We start from the raw sequence: 18,690 nt of genomic DNA, 5'->3' as shown, positions 1-18,690 counted from the left end.
TAAATTTGAATTTGAATGAACCTGAAACCCTAAAAGAGTTACATGAGGTATCTATGATAGAAATTTGCATAGCAGACAAAGGAGGTGGCACAGTTGTGATGGACAGAGATTTTTACATGGAGCAAATGTTGAAAATGTTATCTGAAGATGGGAGTTACATTTTATTATATAAATTTCAAGTGAATAGCTTGATTTGTTGGGTTTAGTCACATATCTATGACCTACACATGAATGGGTTGATATCTCATGATTTATATAACTTTTTGTGTTGAACATCCTTTAATCCCCACTTTGTATGGACTTTCCAAGATACTTAGAGATATGTGTGCACCTTGTATGCAACCTATTATTTCTGGTTGAGGTTCGTTGACTGAACCAGTATCAATTTATGTTGAGAAAATGTTATGTCTGTTATTAGATACAGTCTTGATGGTTTTGAAGGACACTAAACATTTTGTCTCTGATTTGTATAGTTGGTGTAATACTTATAATAATACTTATAATAATATCAGTGACTTAATTTTTGTCACTGTAGACATACATTCATTATTTACTACAATACACAATGATATTGGAGTTGATCATGTTAGGTCTTTTTATCTGAACACAATATGTTTACTATGGCAAGATTAACATGATTTGTACACTTCTTGATTTAATTTTAGAAAAATACTTATAATAATATCAGTGATTTAATTTTTGCCACTGTAGACATAAATTCATTATTTACTGCAATACACAATGATATTGGAGTTGATCATATTAGGTCTTTTTTTATCTAAACATGGTATGTTTACTTATGGCAAGATTAACATGATTTGTACACTTCTTGATTTAATTTTAGAAAACAATGTATTTCTGTTTGATGATAAATTCTGCATACAAAAGGTAGGTGTTGCTATGGGCCCTGTATGTGCCAACAGTTATGCTAATATGGTTTTAACATAGTGAGAGATACATCAAAGATTAACTGCCAGTGCCTATGTGGACTTTATTAAGTGTTACAGATGCTTTGTGGGTGATATTTTACTTGTTCAGATAGGTTGGATCCAATGCTTATATGACTTTATAGATTACTTGCATGGTACAACTTCATTTTTGAAGTCTCTGATGTCTCTACTGAGTTTTTGGTTGTCTTGATTAATAGATACCCCAGAGAAAGAGAGAATAAATACTACTATTTATAGGAAATCTTGTATGAAGAATACCACCCTACACAGATCTAGTATGCATCCCAGATACTTTTGTAGAAATATTTTGAAAGGTCAGTTAATTAGAGCTGCAAGATTGAACAATGATGATAATGTTCTCTCTGAGGACTATAAAGCAATGCATAGTGTTTTTTTGGACAGAGATTATTCATTAAATGAGGTTGAAAATACCGTTGCTGAAGTGTACTCATCTAGGGACACTACTGCTAAACCATTTTACTTTTCAGATTTGGGGCAAGGTGTTAATAATGTAGATTATGGTTTGATTTCATGGATGCTAACACTATACTTGCCTTAACATACTCTAGTGATATTAACATAGTGTGTGATATTGTAAGAAAGAATTGGCCAATTTTGATGGCCGATGAAGGACTCAGGAAAGTTTTAAATGTACAACTGAAGTTTTCTTTTAAGAACAATAAATCTTTGAAATGACAACTTTGTTATAGACAGCATAAAAAATGACAAAAGGTTTCCCAAATGTGTTGGGACCTTCCTTTGCAAGTTTTGCAGTGCCTGTAAATATATATGGTCTGTTTATGAGTTTATACACCCTGACTCTAGCCGTGTTGGGAAATTAAGATTTTATACTGACTGCAAAAGCACTGATTTAGTTTATTTAGCACAATGTTGTATTTGCCCATGTTTTATGTAGGAAAGACTAACCATATTTTGAGGGAACAAGTTCATGAACATATGTATGACATCAGGAAATTAAAGCCATCTAATGCTTTAGCCAAACATTTTAATAATTTTGGCCAAGGACATTCTTTTAGATTTACTGTTTTAGAAATACTGAATTTTGCTTTAAGCGGGGGTGATCATGTTAACAAGACTAAATGTGCTGAGTTAAAATGGATATTAGAACTGTAAGCCGATAGAGACTGTGTACTCAATGATACTGCCTCTTTAAAACCAGCACTTAAATTATGTACCTTGAATCATTAGCTTAATTGATGTCTGTATTTATGTCTTTTAACAGTTGATGAATTGAGGTCTGAAGAAGTGCCCTGTGGTGTGAAAGTGCTTACCTTTTGTTTATTTTTTATTAAAGTTTTATATTTTATTCTAGCCATGTTGGTCTTTTTTTCTTTTTACTGTTTCACTAGTTTGTGAGAATGTCCTTTATCCATTAGGTTTTCCTTTATTTGATTTGGAATACTAAAAGGTTGTTTTCTGTTTTCATTGGGTTGATGTGAAGTAGTAGTGCAGTAGTGCTAGTCCCTAACCACTCCTCTCAACTGTCTAGATTATTGCCTCATAATGTTTGATCTGTTTCTAATAAAATCTGGGTTTTCTGGCAAATTACTAAGAACTGAAGTCACTAAATAGTGATAAACAATTCAGTTTCAAACTTTATATCCATGAGAAAATGCATGTTAACACAAATCCTGTTATTCTAGTGATTTTCTAAGTTTAGGATTCATATTTGAAATCTGAACCTGTTTTTGAGCCCTTGTGGCCCCATTATTTTAGACTTTGCCCAGGTTTCTTGTGCTAAGAAGTTGAGAGGTATGTCCCAAAACCTGGTGGAGGTATTTGATTCTGTAATAACTTTGGGAAACTGAATGGCATTTAAAAGTTTGATACCTATCCCAGGTTCAGAATAAATGAGTTGATAGTGCATCCTAGATACATTTGTAGAAATATTTAGTTTAACAGAAATGTATACCACAGAATTGTACTTTCTGTATTCTATATTTGTATTTTTCTGGAGCTTTTCTCCCCAGGACTCCTTTGAAAATGGGCTCCTTGTGGCCCAATGGACTATCCTGGAAAACAAACATCAAATAAATAAATAAATACATAGTAAACCTAGGGAAGGAAGGATACTTGACAGCGCTAAACAAATGGGTACTAGTATATTCCAATTACTTTCTCTGTCAAAGACAAACACCTCAACCAAGAGAAACTTCTATGTACCTCTTACCACTTTGCCAAAGAAAAATACAGCTTTTGTAACCCATCATAGTTTATTGCTTGCCATTTGGTCCAAATGGGAAGCCTGCCATCCAGAGGATGGTGGGTAGAATGTTGAAGCCTCACTCCTGTTATGCTACAAAAAAATCTTGATGATGTAGTAATTCATTCAGAGAACTGGGAGTGTCAGATATGAAAAGTACAGGCAATATTAGAATTGATATGAAAGGCAAGCTGGACTGTAAATGGTAAGAAAAATAACTGGGCATGGTAGAAAATAAGTATGTATGGTACCTTACAAGAAGCAGGGCGGTAAAACCCCAAGTAGAAAAAAAAGTGCTACAAAAATAGCATCTGATGTCCACTAAGAGGCAGATGAAAGCTTTCCTTGAACTATCTGGGAACTATAGAAAGGTTATGCCTTAGTTTGTGACTATTGCTCATCTCTTTAAAGGTTTCATGAGGGGAAAGATCTTGTTAAGGTGTAATGGCTTCTTGAGGCACATAGAACTCTTAATGAAACAAATGTTTTACTGTGTTTTATACCTATGTTCGTAACTCTTGATTTTGTTAAAGAGCTTATCTTACATACTGATGCATTAGAAGCAGTTTGGGAGGCAGTACTGTCACAGGACATTAAAGGTGAAGAGTACCCTATGTATTACATCTTCAGAAAGTTGAGCAATGCAGAGAGGAAATAATCTAACAATTAAAGAGAGAGTCTATCTTGCAAAGTGGGCCTTCACTGCTTTGAAGTTGTGTTTGATAAACAGGAATTTCAGTTTGGTAACAGATTTTGCCTCACCATGGTAGTTAAGCAGTCAATCTGATTGCAGTACAATATTATTTAATTCTGTATTATCCCTTCATCTCTTTCAATATACAGTGACCCACAGGCCCAGCTAAACTAATAGAAATGCTGAAGAGTTGTCAAGGGCCTGCAATCCAGCATTGTAAGTCCAAAACTATTGGATCTGATGTTGTCAATTTTCATTCTTTCCTCAACAATTGGGTTCAGATCCGACCCTTGGATCTGACCTGGCTGCTTTTTACAGCTTGTGATTACTAGAAATTCTCAGGCTCCTCCCTTACCCATAACGCTCTATTCCCATGACATATCTCAGATGTCATTTCCTGCCTTAGCATATGGACGTGGTTGCTGTGAGCTCTTGAGCATTAGTCAGTTAAGTAAATTAGTTACTTATATTTTTCAGTCCTTACATTGTGCTAATTGCTTTCTATTTATCCTCCCTTATCATGCACTTTTTAGTGTATTTCTAAACTACCATTCTTGGTATTTACCTTTTCCCTTCCAATTACCATAGTTGGTAATTTCATCTCTCCTTTCTTATTTCTTTTTTTCCTTAAAAAAAAAGTTTCTGCTTAATTCTCTATAGTATATATTTTGTTAAGATGGCTGAAAAGCCTTCAGGCTTTAAAAACCATAAATAGTAAGGGTACAAGATTCCGCATTATTTATGTTTCTGTTGTTTTGGGACCTGCTCATTTAAAAGTTGATTGTGAGATTTGTAAGGCATTTAATCCCCATGCTTTGGTAGTCCACAAAAATAAACTTATTCTTAAAGGTCTTCTCCCTATGCCCTTTTTGGAATCACTATCAGGTACTCATCCCTCCAAGCCTGACAAAAAAGAGCACAGGAAAAGGATTTTGTATCCATCTGGTTCCTCCACTTCTTCCCCAGATCTGACCATGGAGCCTGCTCAAAAAGTTTCAAAAAAGTTGGATCCGAAGACTAAATCTTCAGACTCTTCGGTGTTGGATGTCTGATCTGCTTCATTGGATCCAATAACTTCAGATCTGAAACATTTACCTAAAATCAGGTATACATTCTCTTTGTATCCAGTCCGTTCCAGAGTGCCATCCCCTTTTTTGGAGAGACACCGACATTCCAGGTCCCTTTCAGTGGCCTCATCCTCTCATTCTTCTAGGAGCTTGACAGATGCTGATGTATAAAGGATGATGAGGAAGTTTCTCTTGGCACAGAGTCCGTTGGGAGTTCTCTTAGCTCCTACCATTTCTGGTCTGGAGACCTTTAATAGTACTACACCACCCATCTCAGCTCCTTCTATGATCTGACCCATGGTTTTGGAGCCCTTGGATCTGAGACTTCCTGGACCATCTGTGCTGGATCCAAAGATTGTTGCATCTTTGGATCAGATGCATTCTCTGAGTGCACAGGCTCTGAGTCTGCTGAGCCAAATGACTCTTAGAGCTGAAGCTTCATTGTCAGATCCAAGGTGTTAGAGTCAACTCCAAAGTTTTCAGAGCCATCTCTGCCCCTCCAAGCCTTGGCACTGGACAGCTCTGCCCCAACTTCTGCCTTGGGTGGACTGCCTTCAAGTCAGTGTGAGCTGATGGTCTGGAAGGATGTCTTCTCAGTTCCGTCGGTCTCCTTCTCTCCGGAGCTCTCTGCCTTTGAGGTGGTAGACAGAATGTTCTCAGCTTCTGCAGGACAGATGGTTGCACTCCTCTCAGATCTTCCCTCTGGATCCCATATGTCTTTGTGCCATGTGCCTTATCACACTACTTCACAGGGACAGCCAGCACGAAGTCTCCAGGTTACCCTTCAGGATATACTTATTTCCTTAGATACTTCTCCAGAACATCCCACCAAAGAAGTCTCTATGAAGAAAAAGTGTAAGTTGAGGTACTTAGAGTCACCTCAAGAGTTGGTCACTGAAGATACTGATTTTGATGAGGAGGAAGTGTCCCCAAGATCACCATTTGATGACATTTCCTTTGGAAACATCCTGGAAATGCTCAAGCAAAGAGGTGGTTGGTCTGCTGATAATCCTTTCCAAGAGGAATTGGCATTTCTGAAAGCCTTTGGATCTGGTCCATCTACCTCCTGGGTGAGTCTACCCACTGACAAGCTCATTGATTTGATCTTGAAGGAACCTGACTCTTTTGAGCTGATCCCTAAGAGATCAGATAGGATCCTGGTACCACCAAAAGGAAGAGAGTTTTGGAGCAAGAGAGTACCAGTAGATGCCATGTTATAGCGGTGGCCAAGAAGAAAGAACTTGCAGAATGGAGTTCATCTAACCACCCCCTAAGAGGAAGTCCAGGGTGTTGGACAGATTTGAGAAGTGTATATATGCTTCAGTGATCTTTGCACTCAGGTCAGTGAATTATTTGGCACACTTCACTAGACTGCAGAGGGATTTGATTAAAGAACTCTCCAGGTCACTCTCTGGCACTACTACTTCTGAGACAGAAAACTCTATTTCCTCACAATTGGCAACCTTACAGTCGATCATGAATTCTTCCATGAAGCTAATTTCACCTGCAGCTGTAGATACCTCAAAGGTGGGGAGTTTGAGCATTTCCATTAAGTGACATGCCTGGATGTGCTTATGTGATTTGGCAGAGACCTTCAAGTCTTCTTTTATCAATGTAAACTTTAACAGAAGTTCTTTGTTTGGTCCTAAGGTAAAGGACACAATCATCAGATGTGAACAGGATGGCAAGACCCTGTCTACAATGGATGTATGTTTTTTGACCCCTCAAAGATCATTCTAGGAATCAGTGAGGAGGTAAAAAATGTGGTTCAAAAAGTCCCAGGGTCCTTTTCAAGACTCACATGGAGATAATTCGACCCAGGGGTAAAGGGGGAACTCTAGCAGAAGACTCTGCCCACATGGCAGTGAAGGCCTGTAGAATCAGGGGACTAAAGATTCCTTCCCTGACCAACCCTATCAGTGCTCCTGAAAAAAGGCCTGACTGCCCTCCTCTGGAGGCAGTTGGAGGTCATCTTTCCCCTGTACCAAAGAGTCTGGCTAGACATTACAAAAGATACATGGGTGCGGAGGATTATTTCCAGAGGTTATATAATTCCCTTTTCCTTACCCCCTCCTTCAACATTAAACAAAATTCCTGATGTTCCAACCTGTCAGAGGAAATAAGCAGCTCTAGAAATAAAAATACTGCTAGAAAAAAGAATAATCCAAAAGGTCTCTCAAACCAGATAGAATCTGGAACTTACTCAAAATTATTTTTAGTGCCAAAGAAAAGAGGGGACTGGAAACCAATTTTGGAATTCAGCAATCTGAACAAATTGGTTTAGTATACAAAGTTATGGAGGGTTATGCTTCAGTCAATTTTGCCTTTCCTGCACAAGAATAACTGGATATGCTCAACAGATCTTCAGGATGTGTACTAGCACATAAAAATTACCAAGTGATCCAAGAGATACATGTGCTTCTGACTAGGAGCCAGTCATTACCAATTCAGAGCACTACAGTTTGGCCTCACCACAGACCCCAGGGTGTTCACCAAATCTATGGCAGTAGTAGCAGCAGCTCATGTAAGACTGCAGGGATTCCAGGGATTTCCAGACTTGGATGACTGGCTCATAATCACTCCAACCAGGCATATTCTGATAAAAGCTCAAGACTGTGTATTCCAGATTTGCTGTCATCTAGGAATTACCATCACCCACAACAAATCTCAATTAGAACCATCTCAGACAACAGAGTTCATAGGAGCCTTGCTCAACATGATATCCATGGCAAACTCCCTTCCCTTAACAAAGGGTACAAAGTATTTGAGTTCAAGTCAAAAAGATAATTCAGAATTTTTGTCTTTTGGCTTGATTGATTCTATAGGCCTTGGGATCAATATCTGCCACAATAGCTCTAGTTCTGCTAGCAAGATGCCATATAAGAATTGTTCAATTGACTTTAGCAACTTGGTGGTCCATTCTCTATCAACCCATGTCCACTAGATCAGGATAACTCAGGCATGCAAAATGTACCTGTCATGGTGGATTCGATCAGATCAGGTATTACAAGGCCATCCCTTCATTCTCCCCCAGCTGAAAGCCGTAGTGACCACGGACACTTCCCAAATTGGTTGGGGGTGCTTCTTGGGAAAGACAGTCCAAGGCACATGGTCACCCAAAGAGGCCAACACACTTTTCACTGTCCTGAAAATGAGAGCAGTACTCCTAGTGTTGCAGGCCTTTCAAGACTCTCTCCCTTCTGGAATTATTGTACTTCAAATGGACACTATGTCAGTTGTATGGAAAATCAACAAACAAGGAGGGACCAGATCTTACCCCTTGTGTTGAGAAGCTCTGAGAGTGTGGCAATGGGTGACCTCATCCAATTGATTTCTGATAGCAATGCACATTCCAGGGAAATCTGATGTGGTAGCAGACAAGTTGAGCATTTCCATTTTGTTACCTAATGAGTGGCCTCTCAACATGAAAGTTGCAGAAAATAAATGCCGCCAATGGGGCCAAACTTGTTGCGACCTCTTTACATCTCCCCTCAACAACAAGTGCAGCAGGTTCTTTGCCCTAGTCCCCCCACTGGGGAAATCACTGAGGGATGATGCTCTTCATGATTGGTCCCCCGGTCTTCTTTATGCGTATCCCATAACCCCGTTAATTCCCAAATTTCTCCAGAAAGAATCTCAATTGAAGAGCAATGTCATCTTCATTGCCCCTTATTGGCCTCATCAGATTCATTCCTCTTTCTTTGGCCTCATCTAATTTACCCTCCATGGATTCTGGATCCAATTCTTGACCTCCTGTCTCATCCAACAGACAAGATTTACCCAGACATTTCAATCCTAATGCCTATTGCATGGTTTCTGCTCTTCCATTGATAGCCAGATAACTTAGACACTCCACCCCTGTCTGTCATATACTTTTATCTTCCTATAAAGCTTCCACTAGGAAGATTTACATAAATAAATGGAAACAATTAGTTTTTTTGATGCAGCAAAAAGACATTGACCCTTTTTCAACACCAATAAATAAAATTCTTGAGTTTCTGGCCACAGTCTTTAATAAAGGAGTTAGTTTTTCAACTGTTAAAGTACAATTAGCTGCCATTTCTAATTTTCATATAGGAGTTAACAATTCCACTTAGCTTCCTCAAAGTATGGCTTTTATAAAGGGTACTGTTCTTCTCTGACCACGTTTTAAAGAACCAATTCCACCATGGGATTTAAATTTAGTAGTACAAGCTTTGACAATCTCCCTTTGAATCAGCAGCAAAATGTGAACTAAAGTTTTTAACCTGAAGAGCTATATTTTTGGGAGGTATAACCTCTGCTTGAAGGCTTTCTAAACTTCATGCCTTGTGTTTTAAGCCTCCTTATTTAATACTCCATAGAGTTAGGGTAACAGTATGAACCAGTCCTTTCTTTCTTCCTAAGGTGGTGTCAGAATCCAGCATCAATCAGTCCATTAATCTTTCAGTTTTCTTTCCAAATTTCACAAACAAATGTGAATGCATGTTGCATTTGTTGTACATTCACAGACAATTACATTTCTAATTACAAAGAACAAAGAATTTCAGAAAAACAGATCAATTGTTTGTTTCTTTTACAGACTCAAAATTAGGCAAGCCAGCTGCAAAAGTAACTTTAGCCAAATGGTTGACTGATTGCATATCCTTTGTTTATAACAAATTAGACTTGTCATTGCCAAACTGTTTGAGAGTCAATTCAACCAGATCCATGGCAACATCATCAGTATTTTTATCCAGGTCTTCCATGGATGATATCTGTGTGGCTGCAACTTGGGATAATCCTCATACCTTTATTACTCATTACAAATTGGATCTGGTCTCGAGGGAAAGAGCAGCCTTCTGCTCAACAGTGTTCAGGAATATCCTTTCTTAGAGTCCTTCCATGGATTCACGTAGCTTGAAACTCTGTCTCAGTTGTTGAGGAATGAACGAAAATTGGCAACATCAGATAAGGAAGTTATGTACTCGCTTTAATGTTTCATCTGTGTTGTCCATTTTCATTCTTCCTTAATACTCCTCCCTCCAACCCCCTATCATTTTGTTCCTTCCTTTCAGCTCCAGGTATTGGTTTCTCATACTTATGTTCTAATATTTCTATGGGTCTTTAAGGCCAGAACAAAATATGAGGTATGTTAGGAGAATAGAACTTTATGGGTAAGGGAGAGGAGCTCAAGAGTTTCCAGTAGCCACGAGCTGTAAAAAGCGGCCAAGTCAAATCCAAACCCAATTGTTGAGGAGGAATAAAAGTGGGCAGCACAGATGGAACATTATGATGTGTACATAACTTCTTTTTTGTACTTGGAAAGAGATAGTTGTAACATGTTGGATCTAGTAAATGAGAAACATCTTTAAGATGAGGGTTACGATACTGAGTGTCTTGTGTTCTGCAGTATTTTTAGGCAGCTCTGTAGAAATGAAAACAGAAAATCCCATTGAAATACTCATTCTGAAACTCATGCAGCTCACATATTCAGTTTAACATACTTACACAGATGCTTATGTCAAAGAAGCTTCATAGCCATCTAGCATAACCATCTAGCACTGTCTTAAAAGATCAGATAAAGACTCATGGGAAGTCTCAGCAATGTTTTTGAAATAATTTTATTATTTTTCATTCATTTTCATATTCCAGTTTTTTTACTATAATGCAGATCATCATTTAATAATACCCTTTTCCATAATATATCTATGATCTCAATTTTCAGATAGGTATCTATTGTGAATAGCATTTCAATGGGTGATCCAAATGTCCATTCTTGTATTCATCAATAATTATGAAAGGCTAAAATAATCTTTTTTTTTTTCAGCTAGAAGCTGTGGTGTCTTCAGGGTTGCAAGGAATGAAACTACATGATCCAATGTTGTTCTTTTTCATTCTTCCTCAATGAATGGGTTATGGATCCAGTCTTCGGTTCTGACCTGGCCACGTTTCAAACTTTAGATTCAACTCCCAAGCTCCTTCCTCTACCCATAATATCCTAGCCCATTCTCAGTACCTAAGATCTCATTTGCCACCATTATGTTCAGACATAGGGCCCTTCTCTTGAGTGTTTGTTGTGATTTTTGTTTGTAAGTGGACTTATCTTTATTTACCTAAATTTTTTTACCTTTCTTATTACCAACTCCCTCTTAGCTTTTGGGCACTGTTTTTCTGTGTCATACTCCTTAGTATATATTATTATAGTAATTTATATTTTTTATCATAGCTGTTAATTCTCTTTTCTACTTTCTATTACAGGGTTAATTCCTTGTTACCATAGTTGGTAATTATTTCTTCTTAACCTTCTTCTCCCTTTTTAAAGAAAGAAAAAAAAAAAAAAAAAAAAAAAAAGTATTCCTTCTCTCTTTCTTTTGATATTTCTCTAGTAGATCTTTTTCTGCTGAATGGCCATTGATACTTGCCTTCATCTGCCATAGCTGAGAAGCTAAGAGGATTCAAGAAATGCATTTCTTGTGGGCAAAAATTCCCTAACTCAGATGCCCACAAGGAGTACATATATTGTCTTGGCTTGAACAGCCCATCTAGAGACTAAGCATAGTATTTGTGCTGCATTCCACTCCTGGGTGTTAGCTGATAGATTATGTAAACTAATGTTAAAGAGTCTTCTTCCTCTTTCATCTACACTTTCTTCAGGGGCTAAAATACCTCTCTAAAACTTCTAAATCTGGTTCTTTGGAGCATAGAAAGTACTCTCCACCAAAGTCCCCTAGGACTTCATTGGAACTGCCTATATGATCTGACACCCTCTGACCTGAAGGTTCATTATACAAATACAAAATCCTTGGATCATAAAGTTTTAGATCCAATCATTATTTCAGTCAGTCCCACAGCTCAGGTCATGGATCTCAAGTCTTCAAATTCAAAATTTGGTACGTCACACATTCAAAGAGCTCGCTCTCCAGAGTTCATCTTGGATCTGGTTTCTCTTACTCTGTACTCTTCCTTCATGCAGGCTCACAAAAAGCTTTCCAGGCCTCAGTTTACCACATCCTCTAGGTCTTCTAGAAGTCTTTTCAGACATGGATGTGGATAAGATGATGTGAAAGTTCTTCAGAGCTCAGATGCAGATGAGGGTCATTTCAGCACCGTCCCCTACTGGATTAATGAGTCTTCCAACCACTGCTCACATAGTACTGTTTTCTTCTCTGATCTGTCCTTTGCTTTCAGGGCCCCAGCATCCAACAGCTCTGAGTGGTCCACGGTTGAATACAAAGAGAATCATTTCCTCAACTCCAACAGCATCTCTGATCAGTTCCTCAGCTATACTGTCAGATCAGAATGAGACCCAGAGCCAAAGCATCAGCATCAGATCCATAGGGCCGGGGTCTACTCTGATGTTATCAGATTCGTCCTTGCTCCTCAGAGCCTCGGTGCTGGACAGCTCAGATCCAGTTTACTCCACCAGATATGAATCTTGTAGGAGTTGTAATCTACTCTTACTGGAAGACTCGGCTTCTGTGCAGATGGCCATTGCTTCTGCAGATCCTTCTGCCTTTGAGGTTATGGAAAAGACTTCTGCTCTTTATAGAGATCCAGGTTCTCAGCTCTCAGATCCACTCCCTATTCCATCTTCAGTTCTGAGCTTTGAGCCCATCAGGCCTATTCCACATAGGCAGCCAGTTCCAGCTAGCTTCCAATTAGTTCCCATAGAGGACCCCCCCATTCTGATACCTCCCAGGCCCCCAGAAGAGGTTTATCAGAAGAGAACATATAAGATGAGTTACATAGATTCCCTGATGAAATCTCCCACCGAGGATACTGATTTTGAGGAAGGAGAAGGGCCCCCCAGGTAACCCAGATGATGATTCCTGTGGAGACATATTAGAGATCCTTAGGCAGAAGGGTTGTTGGTCTTCTGATAATCCTTTTCCAGAAGAATCAGTATTTTGGAAGCTTTTTGTTCTGGCCCATCTACATCTTGGGTTACCTCCCCAATGGATGAGCTCATTGATTTAGTTTCTCGCTAGGTATAGAAGGAGCCAGATTCCATTGAACCTATACTTAGACAACATGACAAATTCCTAGCTCCCCCTAAAGATAGACCCCACTGGAGCAAATGAGTCCTAGTAGATGCTACAGTGGTGGCAGCAGCTACTAAAAAAGAGTTAGCAGAACAATGCTTGCCTGTCCACCTGACAAACAGGGAGTCTAGAGTGCTGGACAGATTCAGAATGCAAGTCTTTGCTTCAGTGACATTCACCTTGAGGTCTCTTAGCTACCTGGCACATTTCACAAGACTGCAGACATATTTGACCAAAGAATGATCAAATTCTCTCTCTGAGTCCATGTCTGCAGAGGATTTCAAAAGATCATCTTCTCAGCTGGCCACTCTTTTGTCACTTCACAGGGTGCTGGTTCAGGCATTGCCATAAGGAGACATGCCTGGATGCAGTTATCCAACTTTGCAGGGCCTTTCAAGACATCTTTCATCGATGCTGCCTTTGTCAGAACATCTTTATTTGGTCCATCTGTGAAAGAAACTCTTACCTGCAGCAAACAAGAAGGAAAGAAAAGTCTACTATGGGTACCCCTCAATGAACCTTCTCTTGAAATCAGAGAGGTGGTAAGAATACATGACTCCACGAGTCTCAGGGACCAAGATCTATGTGGGGACAACTCCTCCAGAGGCAGAGGAGGCAGTTCTAATGGTAAATGTCACCCCAGAGGCAGAGGAAGCCCACAAAATCAGGGGTTCCCTATCAAAGCTCCTGAAGTGCTGCCTGACTGCCCACATCTGGTCACAGTCAGGGGATGATTGTCCTTGCACCCAGATGCCTGGACTACTATAGCAAAAGATTCTTGGTTGCTAAAAATAAGATTCAGAGGCTACTCCATACCATTTTTCCAAACCCCAATCTACAAAAGAAAAAAGCTTCCTGATGTTCCACCTAGTCAGAGGAAGGCAAAAGCCCAAGAAATTCAAAAGCTGCTAGGCTAAAGAGTCAACAAAAAGGTCCCACCAGACCAAATAGATTTTGGAACTTATGCTTACTTTTGTGCCCAAAAAGATAGGGGACCTGAGACCAATTTTAGATCTGAGCAAATTTAATCAGTACATGAAAAATTCAAAGTTCCAGATGGCCACAGTCCAGTCCATTCTGCCTTTTTTCACAAGGATGATTAAATGCGCTCTATAGATCTTCAGGGTATGTACTGTCACATCAAAATAGACAGGCACTCCAAGAAACACGTATGGTTTTGGCTGGGAGCCAGTCACTACCAACTTAGAGCCCTGCCCTTTGGTCTCACCACAGCCCCCAGGATGCTCACCAAATGTATGACAGTGGTGGCAGCTCACTTGAGACTCAAACGATTATGAGTATTTCCATATCTAGAAGACTGGCTCATCACTGACCACTCCATGCAGTTCCTTCAACAATCCAGGGACTATTTGCTCCAGATTTGTCAGTCATTTGGAATAGCAATCGATTACAACAAGTCAAATCTGACAGAAGTACAGACCCTGGTGTTTATTGGTGAACACAACAATGCAAATTGCATCCTTACCAGCTCATCACATAGACACACTCATATCTCAGGTTCATCAGATTCTTTCCCATCTGTCTCCTCCAGCTAGATTCATTCTTCAGGTTCTGGGATCTGTGGCAGCAGCAACAGTATTTCTTCCCTTAGCATGCTACTATGCTACTATATGAATGTTCCTCAACAGACTATAGCTGTTCAATGTTCTATTCTTTGACAACCCCTATCTTTTCCAATCAAGCTTGCACCAATTTGCAAACACCACATCCATTGGTGGATCCAGTCGATTGACATTTACCTAGGATGACCCTTTGTCTTACCACCCCCATTGGCCATGGTGACTACCATTTGGGGTGGGGAGCATTACTTGGGAAGGATGGCCCAAAGCATGTGACCACTTCAAAGACCAATTTGCATATCTATGTCCTGGAAATGAGAGTAGTCCTATTAGCACTGCAGGCACTTCAAGATACTCTTCGTCTAGGGACTATTGTGATTCAGCCCAACAACGTTTGTAGTCTGGTACCTTAACAAGCAAGGGGAACTCAGACTTACCCTCTCTGCTGGCAGGCTATGAGAGTGTGGGAATAGGTGATATCCAGCAACCGTTTTCTAATTGCAATGCACATTCCAGAGGAAATCAAGATATTAGTGGATAAACTCAGCAGGTCCATTCTGATGCCTCATGACTGGTCTCTCGAACAATCAATAGTGGAGGAAATTTTCCTTCATTAGGGCCAACCTTGTGGCAGCCTCTTTTTGTCCCCCCCAAGCAGTAACTGCAGTTGGTATTTTGCCATGATGGCCTCTTGTGGGAGGTCACAAAAGATGCTCTAGTCCACGTCTGGCCACCCTGACTCCTTTACACTTATCCCCCACTTCCCTGATCCCCACATTTCTACAGAAAGCAATCTTGTTGAAGAGCTCAGTCATCCTTATTGCCCCTTTCTGGCCTAGACAGGTGTGGTTCACCTTCCACTGGTCTCACCTTCACTGTCTTCCCTGGATACTGGATGCAACTGCAGATCTCCTCTCACACCCCTCAGGGATGAATCACCCCAATATCCCAACCCTTAAACTAACCTCATGGTTTCTCCAGTTCCAATAATAGACAGGCTTTCTTCCCAAGTATGTGCTACTATATTATCCTCACAAAAAGACTCCACAAGATCAAATGAAAAAGTTTTTTCCCTTTAGGCATTGAGAAATAATGCTGATCCTTTTTCTGCCCCAATTTCTACTATTTTTTTTTTTATTTTCTGGCTGATACTTTTTAAGAAGGAGCTAGTTTTTCTAAGATTAAACTACAATTGACAGCCATTTCAAATTTTCATATAGGAGATAAAAATCAGTTTTTGGCTTCTTCTAAATTATGCAAAGCTTTTCGGAAAGGCACTTTTCTCCTTAGAGCCCCAATTAAGGATAAGGATCCTTCACCTCCCTGGGATCTGATTGTGGTGCTACAAGACTGACTCAAAAAGCATTTGGACCTTCAAGAAAAAATGATTTAAAATTCATCATACAGAAAACAGCCTTTTAGTAGCTATCACTTCTGCAAAAACAATTTCTGATCTCCAGGCTCTTTCATCAAATACTCCCTACATTATTTTCTGTAGAGACAGTGTTACTTTACAAATTAACCTTTCTTTTTTACCTAAAATGACTTCTGAAGCCAACAATAATCAATCCATTCATTTTCTGGTTTTCTTCCAAATTTTTCAAACAAATGAGAATACATACTCCTGGATATGCACAGACAATTATATTTTTATCTATATGGAATGAAACAATTTAGAAAATCAGATTAGCTATTTGTGTACTTCCCATCAAATCGACTGGATTATCCAGTTTCCAAAGTTACATTGGCTAAATGGATTACTGATTGCATTTCTTGGACCTATTCTCAATAAGGCATTTCTCTACCAATGCTGCACAAAGCCCACTCAGCTAGATTCATAGCCACTTCATCTGCTTTTTGGTCAAGCACATCTATTGATGATATTTGTGTAGCAGCAGCCACATGGTCCAATGCTCATACTTTTGTTACTTATTACAATTGGATCTAATATCTAGAAGCAGAGTTGTTTTTGGCTCCGTAGTTCTCCAGAATATCCTTCCATGAGGGCCACCCAAGAATAACTTAGCTGGGGATACTGTCCCATTTGTTGAGGAAGAATGAAAAGGACAACATCAGAATTAAAAGTTATGTACTCACCATAACTAGGTATCTGTATTGTCCATTTTCATTCTTCCTCAACTTCCCCCCATCCATCTCCCTCCTATAATTTTCTGGGGGAACCTGCTGGCTCCCTGTTTGTTATTGGAACTTGTAGTTCTGGGTTTGAGCCCTATTCTTTGAACTATCCCTTTCTTTATCTAATTAAATTGGATGTTATGGCACCAAACTTGATCTGAGGTATTGAGAATGGACTAGAGCATTATCGGTAGAGCGAGGAGCTCAAGAGTTGGATCCACAGTCCGAAATATGTGGCCAAGTCACATCTGAGGATCAGATCCATAACCCATTCACTGAGGAAGAAAGAAAATGGACAACACAGATGCCTAGTTATGATGAGGACCTAACTTTTAATTTTTAGAGTACTAGTAGTAGAAGGTATTCCAAGTATAAACATATCATACTTACTTTTTGCCTTGTTCTGGTCAATGAGATGTCATATGATGGTAGGAGCAATAGAAACAGCAAACAAAACTACTTGTGTTTTTAATACAAACTCTTTGAAGAGGTAACATGTCAAAAATATTCATAAGCATAGGAGGGTTTGCCATAAGGAAAGTGTAACTGTCTCATGAATAATGAGCCAAAGACCATTATGTGTAGTTTTCAATAAAGCCAGAGCTAATGTGGGGCAAAAGGGATGGTTGTGATAGGCACAGACTGTTAGGGGGGAATGGTCATCACTTTAGAAAATGTATTAATTGGTTAGGTCAAGTCAGTAATGTGTTCATTTGGTACAAGTGTTGATCTGTCCTTGCAACTTCAAGATTAGATTGTGGTTGCCTAAATTATTTTCTGGCAGTGTGTGTGTGTGTGTGTGTGTGTGTGTGTGTGTGTGTGTGTGTGTGTGTGTGTGTGTGTGTGTGTGTGTGAGTGTGTGTTACAAACAATTTCTAAAAGGTGTTTCATTGTGGACAAAGCTACTATGTAAAAACACAATAGCTTCAGGCCCCCCTGCATAGTTTACTTAGTAGAAGCAGATAAAATTATGAGGCTTTTAGAAGGCCAGAATAAGCTCCCTTAAATGTCTCCCTCTTAAATGGTTTCACCAGTGAGGGAAACAGGAGAGGAAAATTTCTTCTAAATGGTGATTTCCTCACAGCATATCTTAGTCTTAGATACTTCCAGTGCTCTTTCAGGTACTGGTCACGTTTATCACATAGATATTTAAAGGAGAACAATACCTTGCATTCAGAAACCTGCTGAATAACATCATATAGTCACGTTTCCCTTACCTTCCCAGCAGTTATCACTTAAAGGAACATTGTCTACTTTGAGATGTGGACAGTCCCAAAGGAGAATGGCTGATCTCTATGATTCTCTTGGTTGAGAAAGATAAAAAAAGCTACCTTCAGTGGTTAATTATTTAGCGACAATTGGTCAATGTGTTTCAAGTGTGAGGGAAGAGTTTTTATATTCCAGTCTGTTGTCCATGATGAATGTGATCCTGGTGAGGCTGCTTCCAACTTTACACAAATTAGTGGGTCATGCTCATTGATTCCAAATAGTTGCACCAAAATGAAGGCTAAAGTGACTTGTCCCCAGTTCGGAAATGCTGGTCCTAGTTAAGCCATGGGATTAGCTGCCACCATATTATCCCATTTTTTCTGGTCATTCCGTATGAATTGGTGCACCACTTCAGTAATATTATGTGTGAGTGGGTCTGGGATATGATAAAACATAGCATAGAATGACAATGGATATACTAACATTTTATCTATGGCAACCCTCCTGTAAAGCAACAGATGAATTTTCTTCCAACTGTACACCTTTGCCTAAACCAAATGCAGGCTGATTTTAGTTAGCCTGTTTGGATCTGCACGTAGTTCTATACCTATGTATCTTGATTTTTCATTCCAAAGAGAAGACACCCATTTCTAACTTTGATGGCATTAACTCGTGGACTAGAAGTGAATAACTCAATTGTTTCTCCATTCAGTCAAATTTCTGACAATACAAAAAACTTTTGTAGCAGGTGTAGCACATACTTAGTGTTCTACTCTGGACATTGGGAGACTACTATATAGTCATCCATGAAAAACAGGGTATTAAAC

The 18,690-nt window shown here is 39.3% G+C and overlaps 1 protein-coding gene across 1 annotated transcript in view; it reads left to right on the top strand.

Moving 5' to 3' along the window:
• The window catches only part of LOC122805674 (neurexin-2-like), a 2,559,176-nt gene that overhangs the window by 513,454 nt on the left and 2,027,032 nt on the right, over positions 1-18,690 (top strand). The window lies entirely within an intron of this gene.

The sequence above is a fragment of the Protopterus annectens genome, chromosome 6.part1 (genome assembly GCF_019279795.1).
Source record: "Protopterus annectens isolate FY-2018-M chromosome 6.part1, PAN1.0, whole genome shotgun sequence".
NCBI lineage: Eukaryota > Metazoa > Chordata > Ceratodontiformes > Protopteridae > Protopterus > Protopterus annectens.
Note: the sequence above shows the minus strand (reverse complement) of the source record. Positions and strands in the feature narration are given on the sequence as shown.